This window comes from Ursus americanus, chromosome X, assembly GCF_024610735.1.
Source record: "Ursus americanus isolate L20-20 chromosome X, mUrsAme1.1.p, whole genome shotgun sequence".
Classification (NCBI taxonomy): domain Eukaryota; kingdom Metazoa; phylum Chordata; class Mammalia; order Carnivora; family Ursidae; genus Ursus; species Ursus americanus.
In genome coordinates, this window is record NC_142164.1 from 61,319,822 (window position 1) to 61,334,711 (window position 14,890).

The window sequence follows — 14,890 nt, forward strand, 5'->3', positions numbered from 1 at the left end:
TATGTTAATATTAGATCTTGATTTAAATGCCCAAGTATAAGCAAGAATGAAATCAACTGTAGCAGTATGCTAATATTGTAGAAAGTCAAAGCCAAGGAACCTTAGATACCATTTAATCAGTCCCTTCATTTTGACAATTAAAGAAAATCTGCCTTAAATAGGTGACACAGTTCACTGAAGGTTATTCCAAGGAAAGGCCTACAGGTTTCCAATTTTGCTGCAAATTTCCTATGGATTAGGTTTCAGTGGGAGATGTAAATTACTCCCTGGAGACATAGAAACCATAGTCTACCTTGATTGTTTCCTGACCTCTAGACCCCGGAGAGAAGGGTCCTGATGAGAGAGGCATTTCCCTAGAATGGCTCATGAAAGCTTCAGAAGAAGGGAGGAATTTCAGTGGACTCCCTTTAATCTGTGAAAGTAGAATTTAGGGGCACCTGGCTGGCTCAGTCAATAGAGCATGCAACTCTTGAGTTCAAGCCCCACACTGGGCCTAGAGCTTACTTAAAAAAAAATGGTAAAGGTGGCAAATTTTATGTATATGTCACCACACTTCAAAACTAAAATACTACTGCCTTGGCCCCAACCCTGTATTGGCATTTACTCACTGACACCACTTTGTATTCCATCATTGTCCTGAAACTATGAGTACAGCTGGATATATGACTTATGGTTAAAATGTTGAAGCATGGTCTTCAGGCTCTTTTGGGGGACAATTTAAGGACATTCAGATAAACCCTGCCTGCACAGTGATGATTAGTATATTCCAATGAGTGCTTTGTAAATAAAGACTTACAGCTGGAAGAAACTTATTAAGGTGTGTGGGCATCACCAAATACCCAGACTCAGAAATGACCCATTTAGTTTGAACCTTCCAGTTCATGAAGCCTGGCCATGGCTCCGCGGCCAGCAGTTGCAGCTAGAGAACTTCAGGTCTGAAGTTCTTTTTGTGACCTTCAAATAAAATTAATGAAATGTTTTTTCCCTCCTCAAACACAGCTCAAACATAATTTCTGGGAAGTTCTCCTGACCTCCCACTTTGGGTTCTATACCCTCCTCTTTTATTTAGTGCATGCTTATCTCTGGTATTCTATCTTGTAATTACCTATTTTCTCCCCTAAACTGTAATTTCCTTGAGAACAGGAATATTGTCTTACTCATCTTAGTATGCTCATTTTCTAAAATGCCTGTGTAGTACGTGCTCAGTAAATTTTCAGATTGAATAAAAAAAAAGGTCTTTCCTCTTGAGTTGTTTACAGTCTTGTGGTGGAAATAAATATGCAAACGAATGCAATCCTGTGTACTGGTGGGAGAACATGTGTTACGGGTATAGAGAAAGATTTCATTACTTTCTTGGGGTCAGGATGGGAGGCAAAGGTATAGCTTTCTGCGACAGAAACTGAAATTTTAAAAGATGGTTAGTCCACAAGATCGATTTTTAAGGTACTGAAATGCCAAAATATTCTTTTGGTCCCTGCCCCACCTAAAGACCAAAATATTCCTGCGAATATAGTATCACTTCAGTACTTAAAAGCTGAAGTCAGAGTCATTTACATGCTGAGTTATGACCAAACAGTTGCGTGGTACTTGAAAACTTCCGAATGAACAAAATGCACACTTAAAAAATATTCTTAACACCCTTATCCCTTTTCTTTTTTTAAAATTCTTTCAACATACCTCATTTTAATTATCCTTTCCCAAGTTATTAGTAACTCCAAACATCTTTTCTTATATTTATTATTCATTTGTATTCCCCCCCCTTTTTTTTTAAAGATTTTATTTATTTGACAGAGAGAGAGACAGCCAGTGAGAGAGGGAACACAAGCAGGGGGAGTGGGAGAGGAAGAAGCAGGCTCATAGCGGAGGAGCCTGATGTGGGGCTCGGTTCTAGGACCCTGGGTTCAGGCCCTGAGCTGAAGGCAGACGCTCAACGACTGAGCCGCCCAGGCGCCCCTCATTTATATTTCCCTTACAAACAATTTGGGCCTCTATCTAATTCTCATGGAGTTTTCCTGGAACTGAGGTGGAGAAACTTCAGGGAAACAGAGAGGATAGTAGGGAAATCTGAGGAGAAAAGGAAAAAGTGGGAGGGAGGTTTCTAGGACCAATTCCAAGATCTCTGAAAACCGAACTTCTTCTCTTCCTCCGTGGTTAGATTTCCTCCTCTCCTCCCCATTTTACCCCCTTAAATGTCAAGTTAATTCTCATAAGGCTGAACTCTCTACACTTCTTTTAATCGAGATTTTCTTTCTTTTATAAAAATTATTTGAAAGAGAGCGCGCGCACATGCAAGGGGGGAGGGGCAGAAGGAGAGGGAGAAGAGAGTCTTAAGCAGACTCCCTGCTGAGTACGGAGCCCAACCCAGGGCTTGATATCACCACCCTGAGATCACAACCTGAGCCCAAAACAAGAGTCAGAACTTTGCATCACCTAGGCGCCCTGAGATTTTCTTTCTTAGTCATTCTATTTGGAAAGATTCAAGCCAGAAGTACAAAGAATCCTTAATCCTTCTTTCTGGCTCTTTTTCGGTATAACATCTGAGGACAACATGTACATGACTGTGACAACTTTATCTCAGATTTTTATAAAATACCGATGTTTTGGTAATATGAAAAAATAAATACTGAAGTATCGGTATTACCTTTTTGCTATAGTATCATACATAATAGGTTCAAGTCCCAACAGCTCAGCAGAAGGAAGATAGAAGTCCATGATAGTGACCAGCTAGCTAGTTCTGTCAAATGTTAGTTAGGAATAAATGGCTGGAGGAGTTAAGATAGTGGAGGAGGAGGACCCTAAGCTTGTCTTATCCCTCAAACACAGCTAGATAGTTACCGAATCATTCTGAACCGCCAAGAAATCAATCAGAGGTCTGAGAGAACAAAAACTGAAAATCAACAAGTACAAAAGCGACCACCTTTTGGAAGGTAGGAGGTGCAGAGAATTGACTTGGGGGAGATAGAGCTGTGGGTATGCGGGCAGGGAGGGAGCCTGCTTATGGAGGCCACTGCAAAGTATTATAAGCAGAAGAGCACAAAATCTGAACTTCTAGAAGTCTGTTACCATCAGGAACATGCCTGGCTTAAACGTGCTCAGGTGGCAAAGGGGGGCAGAATCCCAGGAGTGACAGCAGGGTCTGAGGATCCCCTGAGTTGCAAGAACAGGTGATGCCAATGTGCTGCACTATTTCCAGGTGGAGGAGCAGGGAAGCCAGGTGAGAGCAGCGGGTCTCGGTACTGGCTTTCTGCTCTGTTTTGCCATAAACTGTGAACCACTGTGTAGCTGTTCAACTGCTTTCCTGGGACTGGCTGGAAAATAGCAAAGGGCAGCAAGACCCCCCACAAGGGGAAAAGCACAGGTCTATGCCACGGGAGTCCCCAAAATTTGGAGTTTTGAAACTCAGTTGCGTGCCTGAGATAAAAAACCTTGGTCACAGGCAGGGTGAATGCAGGGTTCAGATGGAAACCAGGGAAACAAGAAGGGTGATTGAATGCTCTCCTGTGAGGGCTCACTGAAAAGTGGGGTGGCACGAAATTTCGGTTCTGGGGCTAGAGAGCAGGGCACTGGCATACTCATCCCTCCCATCAGCACTGAAACCCTTCAGGGAGCAAGGCAGCGCCACCTTGTGGAAGCTGGAGCCGTTTACACCCAGCCCTGCCCCCCCCCTGCACCCTGGAGGCACATTTCCACTGAAACAAGACAGTCTAAGAATCAGCACAACATTTGCTGCAACATGGACGGGACTGGAGGAGATAATGCTAAGCAAAATAAGTCAAGCAGAGAAAGACATTTATCATATGGTTTCACTCATTTATGGACCATAAGAAGTAGGAAGATTGGTAGGAGAAGAAAGGGAAGAAGAAAGAGGGGTAAACAGAAGGGGGAATGAACCTGAGAGACTATGGACTCTGGAAAACAAACTGAGGGCTTCAGAGGGGAGCGGGGTGGGGGAGTGGGATAGACTGGTGATGGGTAGTAAGGAGGGCATGTATTGCATGGTGCACTGGGTGTTATACGCAAGTAATGAATCATGGAACTTTACATCAAAAACTAGGGATGTACTGTATGGTGACTAACATAATATAATAAAAAATTATTATTATTTAAAAAAAAGAATCAGCATAGCAGGGGTACCTGGGTGGCTCAGATGGTTAAGCGTCTGCCTTCAGCTCAGGTCACGGGATCAAGCCCCACATCGGGCTCCCTGCTTGGCGGGGAGCCTGCTTCTCCTTCTCCCTTTGCTGTTCCCCCTGCTTGTGCTGTCTCACTCTCTCTGTCAAATAAATAAATGAAATCTTTAAAAAGAAAAAAAAAAGAATCAGCACAGCAGGCTCCTACCCATGAAGACCAGCACAAACAGCACTCCCACCAAGTCATAGAGCGCTGCAAAGCTTCAGCTCTAGAAGAAATGGGATTTAGCATCCTTTTTACATTTATTCTTTCTTTTTTATTATTTTTTCATTTCTTTTCTTATTTTTTCCAATTCCTTTTATTTTTTGTTATTTTTAAGTTATTTATATATTTTTATATATATTTATTTTTGTTTATTTTTCTTTTCTTTTCTCTTTTATTTTGGGATCTACATTCTTTTGCCAAGCAGACCAAAGCACACCCAGGATCTGTGGGGGGTTTTTTTCCTCTTGTTTTTTTGTCTTGTTTTGTTTTCTCTTTTGTTTTCTAGACAAAATGATGAGATGGAGAAATTCACCCCAAAAGAAAGAACAGGAAGTAGAACTCATGGACAGGGTTTTAATCAATACAGATATAAGAAAAATGTCTGAACTAGAATTTAAGACACTATTATAAAGATACAATATTGGGTTGAAAAAGCATAAAGGACACTAGAGAATCCCTTACTGCAGAGATAAAAGATCTAAAATCTAGTCCAGCCAAAATTAAAAAATGCTATAACCAAGATGCAAACCCAAAAGGAGGTGATAAAAATGAGGATGGATGAAACAGAAGAGCAAATCATTGATACAGAAGATAAAATTATGGAAAATAATGAAGCTGAAAATAAGAGGGTAAAAGGTAATGGATCACGAAGGTAGACTTAGGGAACTTAGCAACTTATTGAAATGGAATAGCATTTTTATCATAGGAGTCACAGAAGATGAAGAGAGAGAAAAGGGGGCAGACGGTTTATTGGAACATATTATAGCTGAAAACTTCCCTAATCTGGGGAAGGACACAGACATCAACAACCAAGAAACACAGAGAATTCCCATTACATTCAACAAAACCTAACCATTGCCAAGGCTCATCATAGTCAAATTCACAAAATACACAGACAAGAAAAGAATCCTGAAAGCAGCAAGGAAAAAAAGTCCTTAACCTACAAAGGAAGACAGATCAGGATGCAGCAGATCTGTCTACAGAAACACGGCAGATCAGGAGACAGTGGCAAGAAATATTCAACATGCTGAATGGGGAAAATATGTGGCCAAGGATTCATTATCCAGCAAGGCTGTCATTCAGGATAGAAGGAAAGATAAAGAGTTGCCCAGACAAACAAAAACTAGAGTTTGTGACCACTAAATCATCCTTGGAAGAAATTTTGGGGGGGGACTCTTTTTTTTTTTTAGATTTTATTTATTTATTTGAAGGAGAGAGAGAGAGAATGAGGGGGAAGGGCAGAGGGAGAACGAGAATCTGAAACAGACTCCCTGCTGAGCACAGAACCCAATACCAGGCTCGATCTCATGGCCCTGAGATCATGACCTGAGCTGAAACTAAGAGTAGGACGTTTAACCAACTGTGAAATCCAGACACCCTAGGGACTCCGTGAGTGAAGGGAAAAAAAACCCCAAAAGCAACAAAGACTGGAAAGGAACAGAGATCACCAGAAACACCAACTCTACAGGTAACACAATGGCACTAAATCCATACCTTTCAACAATCACTCTGAACGTAAATGGGCTAAATGCTCCAATCAAAAGATATAGGGTATCAGAATGGATAAAAAACCACAACCCATCTATATGCTGCTTACAAGAGACTCATTTTAGACCTAAAGACGCCTGCAGATGGAAAGTGAGGGGATGGAAAACCATCTAACCATCCTAATGGATGTAAAAGAAAGTCAGAGTAGCCATACTTCTGTCAGACAAAGTAGATTTAAAAACAAAGACTGTGACAAGCGATAAAGAAGGGCATTATATCATAATGGAGGGGTATATCCATCAAGAAGATCTAACAATTGTAAATATTTATGCCCCCCACTTGGGAGCACCCTAATATATAAATCAATTAATAATAAACATAAAGAAACTCATTGATAATAATACAATAATAATAGGGGACTTTAACATCCCACTAACAGCAATGGACACATCATCTAAGCAGAAAATTAACAAGAAAACAATGCTTTTGAATGACACACTGGACTGGTTGGACGTAACAGATGTATTCAGAACATTTCATCCTAAAGCAGCAGAATACACATTCTTCTCGAGTGCACATGGCACATTCTCCAGAATAGATCACATACTGGGTTATAAATCAGGCCTCAACTGGTACAAAAAGATGGAGATCATACCACGCATATTTTCAGACGGTAATACTACGAACCTTGAAGTCGACCACAAGAAAAAGGGGAGAGAGAGTGAGAGAGAGGACCAGAGCGGGGTGAAGAGCAGAGGAAGAAACAGACTCCCCACTGAGCAGGGAGCCCAATGCAGGGCTCAATCCCAGGACTCCAGGACCATGACCTGAGCTGAAGGCAGACGCTTAACTGAGCAACCCAGACACCCCTAAAGAAGAAATTTTTAAAAATACATGGAAGCAAATAAAATTGAAAACAGGACAGTCCAAACCTTTGGGATGGAGCAAAGGTAGTCCTAAGAGGGAAGTAAATAGCAGTACAGGCCTACCTCAAGAAGCGAGGAAAATCTCAAATACACAAACTAACCTTACACCTAAAGGAGCTAGAAAAGGAACAGCAAATAAAGCTGAAAGCCAGTAGAAGATGGGAAATAATAATGATTAGAGCAGAAATAAATGACATAGAAACAAACAAACAAACAAAAAAACAGAACAGATTAACAAAACTAAGAGATGGTTCATGGGGCACCTGGGTGGCTCTGTTGGTTCAGCATCCAACTGTTGATTTTGGCTCAGGTCATGATCTCAGGGTTGTGAAATCAAGCTCCATGTTGAGCTCTGCACTCAGCGGGGAGTCTCCCTGAGATTCACTCCCTCTCCCTCATCATCTACCACACTCTCCCCATGCTCTCTCTCTCTCTCAAATAAATAAATAAATAAAAAATAAGAGCTAGTTCTTCGAAAGATTTATTAAAATTGATAAACCCTTAGCCAGACTTATCAAAAAGAAAAAAGGCAGGACCCGATTAGATAAAATCATGAATTCTGAGGAGAGATCACGACCAACACCACAGAAATACAAACAATTATAACAGAATATTTTGAAAGTTATATGCCAGCAAACTGTGCAACCTGGAAGGAACAGACAAATTCCTAGAAATTTACGAACTACCAAAACTGAAACAGGAAGACATAGAAATTTGAACAGACCCATAACCAGCAAAAAACTGAATCAGTAATCAAAAAACTCCCAACAAACAAAGGTCCTGGGTCAGCTGGCCCAGTGGAATTCTACCAGACATTGAAAGAAGAGTTAATACCAATTCTTCTCAAACTGTTCCAAAAAATAGAAATGGAAGGAAAACTTCCACACTCATTCTATGAAGCCAGCATTACCTTGATTCCAAAACCATAGACCTCACTAAAAAGGAGAATTAGAGGTCAATATGCCTGATAAACACAGATGCAAAAATAAAGTACTATCAAAGCAAGAGGCACCTTGGTGGCTCAGTTGGTTGAGCGTCCAACTTTTGATGTTGGCTCAGGTCGTGATCTCAGGGTCATGAGATTGAGCCCCGTGTGAGGCTCCACACTCAGTGGGGAGACTGCTTCCCTTTCTCTCTCCCTCTCACTATGACCTGCTCCCTGCTCCCTGCTTCCATGCCCTCTCTCTCTAAAATAAATAAATAAATCTTAAAATAAAATAAAGTACTAGCAAATCAAATTCAAAGGTACATTTAAAAAATTATTCACCACGACCAAGTAGGATTTATTCCTGGGCTGTAGGGATAGTTCGATATTTGCAAATCAATCAAGGTGATATGCCACATTAATAAATGAAAGCATAAGAACCATATGATCCTCTCAATAAATGCAGAAAAATCATTTGACAAAATACAGCATCCTTTCTTGATAAAATCCCTCATCAAAGTAAGGATAGATGGGAAAAACTCAACATCATAAAGGCCATATATGAAAGACACACAGCTAATATTATCCTCAATGGGAAAAAAAGGAGAGCCTTTCCCCTATGGTCAAGAACAAGACAGGGATGTCCACTCTCACGATTACTATTTAACACAGTACGGGAAGTCTTATCCTCAGTAATTAGACAACAAAAGAAAGAAAAGGCATCCTAATTGGCAAGGAAGAAGCCAAACTTTCACTTTTTGCAGATGACATGATATTCTATGTAGAAAACTAGAAAGACTCCACCAAAAAATTGCTAGAAGTAATACATAAATTCAGGAAAGTTGGAGGATATAAAACCAATGTGCAGAAATCTGTTGCATTTCTATACACCAATAATGAGCAGAGAAAGAAATCAAGGAATTGTTCCCATTTACAATTGCACCAAAAATCTTAAGATACCTAGGAATAAACCTAACCAAGGAGGTAAAAGATCTGTCCTCTGAAAACCTTAGAACACTCATGAAAAAAATTGAAGAGGACACAAAGAAATAGAAAAACATTCCATGCTTGCAGGTTGGAAGAGCATTGTTAAAATGTCTGTACTAACCAAAGCAATCTAATCATTTAATACAACCTCTACCAAAACACCACCAGCATTTTTCACAGAGTTAGAACAAACAATCCTCAAATTTGTATGGGACCACAAAAGACTCCAAATAACCAAAGCAATTCTGAAAAAGAAAAACAAAACTGGAGGCATCATGATTCCATATTTCAAGCTGTATTACAAAGCTGTAGTCATCACGACAGTATCCTAATGTCACAAAAACAGACACATAGATCAATTGGACAAAATAAAGAACCCAGAAATGGATCCACAACTTATATGGTCAACTAATCTTCAACAAAGCAGGAAAGAATATCCAATGGAATAAAAGACAGTCTCTTCAAATGGTGTTGGGATAACTGGACAGCAATATGTAGAAGAATGAAACTGGACCACTTTCTTACACCATATACAAAAATAAAGTCAAAATGGATGAAAGACCTAACTGTGAGACAGGAAACCATCAAAATCCTAGTGGAGAACACACGCAGAAACCTCTTTGACCTCGCCTGTAGCAACTTCTTACTAGACATGTCTCTGGAGGCAAGGGAAATGAAAGCAAACATGAACTATTGGGAATTCATCAAGACAAAAAGCTTCTGCACAGTGAAGGAAACAATCAACAAAACTGAAAGGCAAACTACGGAATGGGAGAAGATATTTGCAAATGACATATATGATAAAGGGTTAGTATCCAAGATCTATAAGAACATGTGAAACTCAATGCCCCAAAACCAAATAATCCAGTTAAGAAATGGGAAGAAGACATGAATAGACATTTTCTCAAAGAAGACATACAGATGGCCACAGACACTTGGAAAGATGCTCAACATTACTCATCATCAGGGAAATACAAATCAACACCATGATGAGATACTATATGACACCTGTCAGGATGGCTAAAATTAACAGCACAAGAAACAACAGGTGTTGGTGAGGACGTGGAGAAAGGGGAACTCTCTTACACTATTGGTGGGAATGCAAACTGGTGCAGGTGCTGTGGAAACACTGAGATCATGACCTGAGCTGAAATCAAGACTCTGACACTTAACCGACTGAGCCACCCAGGTGACCCTGCACTGAATTCTACTCCATAATCCAATATTGCACTGTATGTTAACTAAAATTTAATTTAAAAAAATAAAACAAAATTACGACATGAAAAAAAGGAATAAGTGTAATAAAGAATGTGCAAGACATATACTGAAAAGTAAAATCATTGTTGAAAGAAATTAACACCTAAATAAAGGAAATGTCCTCTTCATAGATGTCATAATTCAATATTACAAAGACCTCAATTTTCATATCAATTCAAATAAAAATTTCTGCAGATTTTTTTTTAGTGTGTGACGATTAAAATGCTGATTTTAAATTTTATATGGAATTGCGAAGGGCCAAAAATAACCAAGACAGAAAATGGCAGAGTGAACACCTTGGAGTACCCATCCCTCCACAGAAATGCTGAAAAAATGAGCAAAAACTGTCAGTATCAACATTTCCAGAACTCTGGAAAATAGTCAAAGGTTGAAAGCAACCAAGTGAATGCTGAATCAGGAAAAGGCAACTTAAGCAGGGTAGGAGAGTTTCGCGCTGTTTTAGCCTTGCCCTCTTTTCTCACTTTGGTGTGGCAGAGTCTTGAACTCAGCAGTCTGTGTTCTCAGTGTAGGTAGCTGGCCCCAGAGAATGCAGAGCAGGCTTTGTTTCCAAAACATTGTGTTTATCTATTTTGACCTGTCTGTGGGTTCCCGGAAGGAATGGCCCAAGGGGCTTTCCTTTATTTCGCCTAATTCAGAAGTCTCTCAGAGCAGAAAAGGAACTATGAACAGGGTGTTCCTTGAAAATATTGAAAGACAAATGAACAGGCAACTGCCGCCTAGGGCAAAACATTGCTGTTGTGACAAACAATAGATGCACCAAAAATCTGGGAAGAAAAGCTGAGAAGACACTTACTTTGAGGAAAAAAAAGTTTGTGTACCCCAAATGGGATACATACTCAGAAGAGACTTAAGAATTCTCTAAGCTAACAGAACATAATAAAAAAAATTCACAGATGTAATTTGATACTTTAATACAAATTTATGTATTATATAAAAAGAAGAATTCTCTAAGTTTTCACCTTTGGCCGACTTTTATGCTCAGTGTGAGCAGGAATTGAAGGCCAAGGCAGAGCTGTAAACAGACTGGCTAAGCGTGCTCCAGTGGCACAATTGGTTCACACACACTACCTATACAAAAATAGTTCAGAAGACTCACTAAGCAAAAACTACAACCTGCAATGAGCAATAACAAACCCTGGGAAAGGAAGAGAACCTGGTTCCCAAAGTTACCACATTGTGATATTCAAAATGTTGTTTTCGGCAAGAAACAAATTATGAAACATATAAAGAACTAAAAAGGATGGCCCATTCACAAGGAAAAAAAGAAGTTAACAGAAATTATACCTCAGGAAGCCTATATATTTTACTTACTAGAAAAAGACTTTAAATCAGCTATTTAAATTATGTTCAGAGAGCTAAAGGAAACCATGTTCCAAGAACTGAAGAAAATCAGGTGAGCAATGTCTCACCAAACAGAGACTATCAATAGAGATAGATCATAACAAAAACAACAAAATGGTAATTATGTGAGTAAAGGATGATGTGTTAACTAACCTTACTGTGGAAAACATTTCACAATGTGTATCAAATCATCATGTTGTATATCTTAAATGTATACAATATCACATGCCAATTATATCTCAATAAAGCTGGTAAAATAAAACACATTAGTCTTGGGGAAAAAAATAAAGAAATAGACATCACAAAAAGGAACCGAATAGAAATTCTTGAGCTGAAAGATACAGTAATGAAAATAAATTACTACTTCAAAACCACATTTCAGCAGGCAGAAAGAGAGAAATAGTAACCAGGAAGATAAGCCCATTACAAGTATCCAATTGAAGAAGCACAAAGAAAAAAAGAATAAAGAAAATTAACAGAGTCTACGAGACATTCTTCTCCAGCAGAAAGGAGAGAGAGAAAAGGCAGAAAGAATATATGCAGAAATAAGGGCTGAAAATGTACCAAATTTGATGGGAGACATGAATCTACAACAGCTCACCAAACTCCAAGTAAAATAACACAAAGAGATCCATACCAAGATAGGCAGACAGACAGAGAATCTTCAAAGTGCCAAGAGAAAATTTACTTATTGGTCCTCAATAAGATTAATAGGCAATTTCTCATTAGAAACCAAGGAGGTAAAAAAGCAGTGGGATGACATACATAAAGTATTGAATGAAAAAAATATATGAACCACGAATTTTAGATCTGGCAAAATAATCCTTCACAAATGAAGGAAAAATTAAGACATTCCCAGACAAACAAAAGCAGAGAGAATTTGTTTCTAGTAGATCTGCCCAACAAGACATACTAAAGGAAGTTCTTTAGGTTGAAATTAAAGTACACTATGCGGTAACTCGAAACCATATGAAGAAATAAAGATCACTAGTAAACGTAAGTACATGGGTGAATATAAGAGCCAGTATTATTGAGGTTTTGGTTCACAACTCCTCTTTATTTTCCCAAATGATTTAAAATAATATGCATAAAGCAATAATTATAAATGTATGTTAAAAGCACACACTGCATAAAGATATATTAGATGATAACAACATAAAAGGGGAAGGATGGAGCTGTGTAGAATCACTGTTTTATATACTATTGAAGTTAAGCTGGCATTAACTCACACTATATTGTTGCAAGTTTAGGATATTTATTGTAGTTCCCAGGATAGCCACTAAGAAAATAATGTAAAAATATACAGAAAAGGAAATGAGAAGGGAATCAAAATGATACAGTCCAAAAAAATCAATTAAACACAAAAGTGAGTAGTAATGGAAGACATGAAGAACAAAGTATATATGACATATAGAAAATAAACAGCAAAATAGTAGAAGTAAGCTCTTCCTTATCATTAGTTATTTAAATATAAATGTATGAATTTCTCCACTTAGAAGGCAGAGAATAGCAAAATGGGTTTAAAAAAGCTCAAAATCCAACTATAGACTGTCTACAAGAGACATACAGTAAATTCAAAGACACAAATAGGCCAAGAATAAAAGGATAGATAGAAAAACTTATTTCATGCGAATAGTAACCAATGAGAGCTGGGGTGGCTGTCTTAATATCCTAATGAATTTTGACTTTAAGTCAAAAATTGTTATAAGTGACAAAAAAGACATTTTGTACTGATAAAGTATTAATTCCTTAAGAGAATGTAATAATTATAAACATATATTGATGGAATTGAAGGAAGAAACAGACAGTTCTAAAATAATAGTTGGAAACTTCAGTATTCCACTTTCAATAATTAAAAAAAAGAATGAAGATCTCTAAGGAAATAGAGGGCTTGAACAACACTATAAACCAACTACAATGACAGAAACATATACAGAACACTTCACCCAACAATATCTTCTCTGACTACGATGGGACAAAACCAGAAATCAATAAAAGAAGGAAATTTGGAAAACTCGTAAGTACGTGGGAATTAAACAGCATACTCTAATTAAACAATTATGGGTCAAAGACAAAATCACACAAGGGAAGTTAGAAAATAATTTGAGGTGAATGAAAGCAAGAACATAAAGTACAAAAACATAGGATGTACTGAAATTATTGCTCAGAGGGAAAGTTATATATGTAAATGTCTAAATTAAAAAGAAGAAAGAGCTCAAATCCATAACCTAGTTTTATAACTTAAGTAACTAGAAAAGAAGAAATTATAGGTATAAAATCACCTAAATATAGAAAATATATAGAAGAAGTAGTTATACCAAAATACAGCCGAAGAAATACTAAAGATTAGATTAGAATACAGACACACAAAATAGAGAATAGGGAAAAAAAGGAATTCAAAAACAACAGAGAAAATGAAACTCAAATGTTGTTTTTTTGAAAAGATTAACATAATTGACGATTGTTTAGTTACACTTAGAAAATGAGAGAAGACAAACTGCTAAACTTAGAAATAAAACTGAGGATATTACTACTAACATCACAGAAATAAGAAGGATTATAATGGGATATTATGAACAATTGTATACCAAGTAATTACATAATCTAAATGTAATGGACAAATTTCTGAAAAAAGACATACTACCAAAGCAGCCTTGAAAAGAAATAGAAAATCTAGGGGTGTCTGGGTGGTGTGGTCTGTTAAGCATCCAACTCTTGGTTTTGGCTCAGGTTGTGATCTCAGGGTCCTGAGATCAAGCCTCATATCAGACTCCACATAGGGAGTCTGCTTAAGACTCCCTCTCCCTCTGCTCCTCCCCTCTCTGCATGCGTGTCTCTCTCCCTCAAATAAATAAATTAATTTAAAAAAAGGAAATCTGAACACACCTATAAAAAGTAAGATTGAGTCACCTTCCAGGTTTTTGATAGATGGGTGGCTCAGTCGGTTAAGTGCCTGCCTTCAGCTCAGGTCATGATCCCAGGGTGCTGGGATGGAGCCCTGCGTCGGGCTCCCTGCTCAGTGGGGAGTCTGCTTCTCCCTCTCCCTCTGCCTGCAGCTCCCCCTGTTTGTGCTCTCTCTCTCCTTCTTTCTCTCAAATAAATAAATAAATAAATAAATAAATAAATAAATAAAATCTTTAGAATGTGCTGCCAAAGTGAGCACAATAAATAAAATCTTTAAAAAATACTATCAAATCAAATGCAGCAGCATATTAAAAGGATTATACACTATGACCAAGTGGGATTTAGCCCAGAAATGCAATGGTGATACAAAACTAAATCAATGTCATGCACCACATTAATAGAATGAAAGAAAAATAACACATCATCATCTCAACTGATGCGGAAAAAGCGTTTGACAAAATTCATACCCATTTATGATAAAAACACTCGGAAAACTAGGTATAAAAGGGATCTTTCTCAATCTGATAAAAGGGCATTTATGAAAAACACACTACTAAGGTTTAAGGTAGAAAGCTCAGAAAGCTTAACCATAGTATTAGAATTTGGGGAAAGCACTTTTTTTAAAAAAAAAGATTTTATTTCTTTG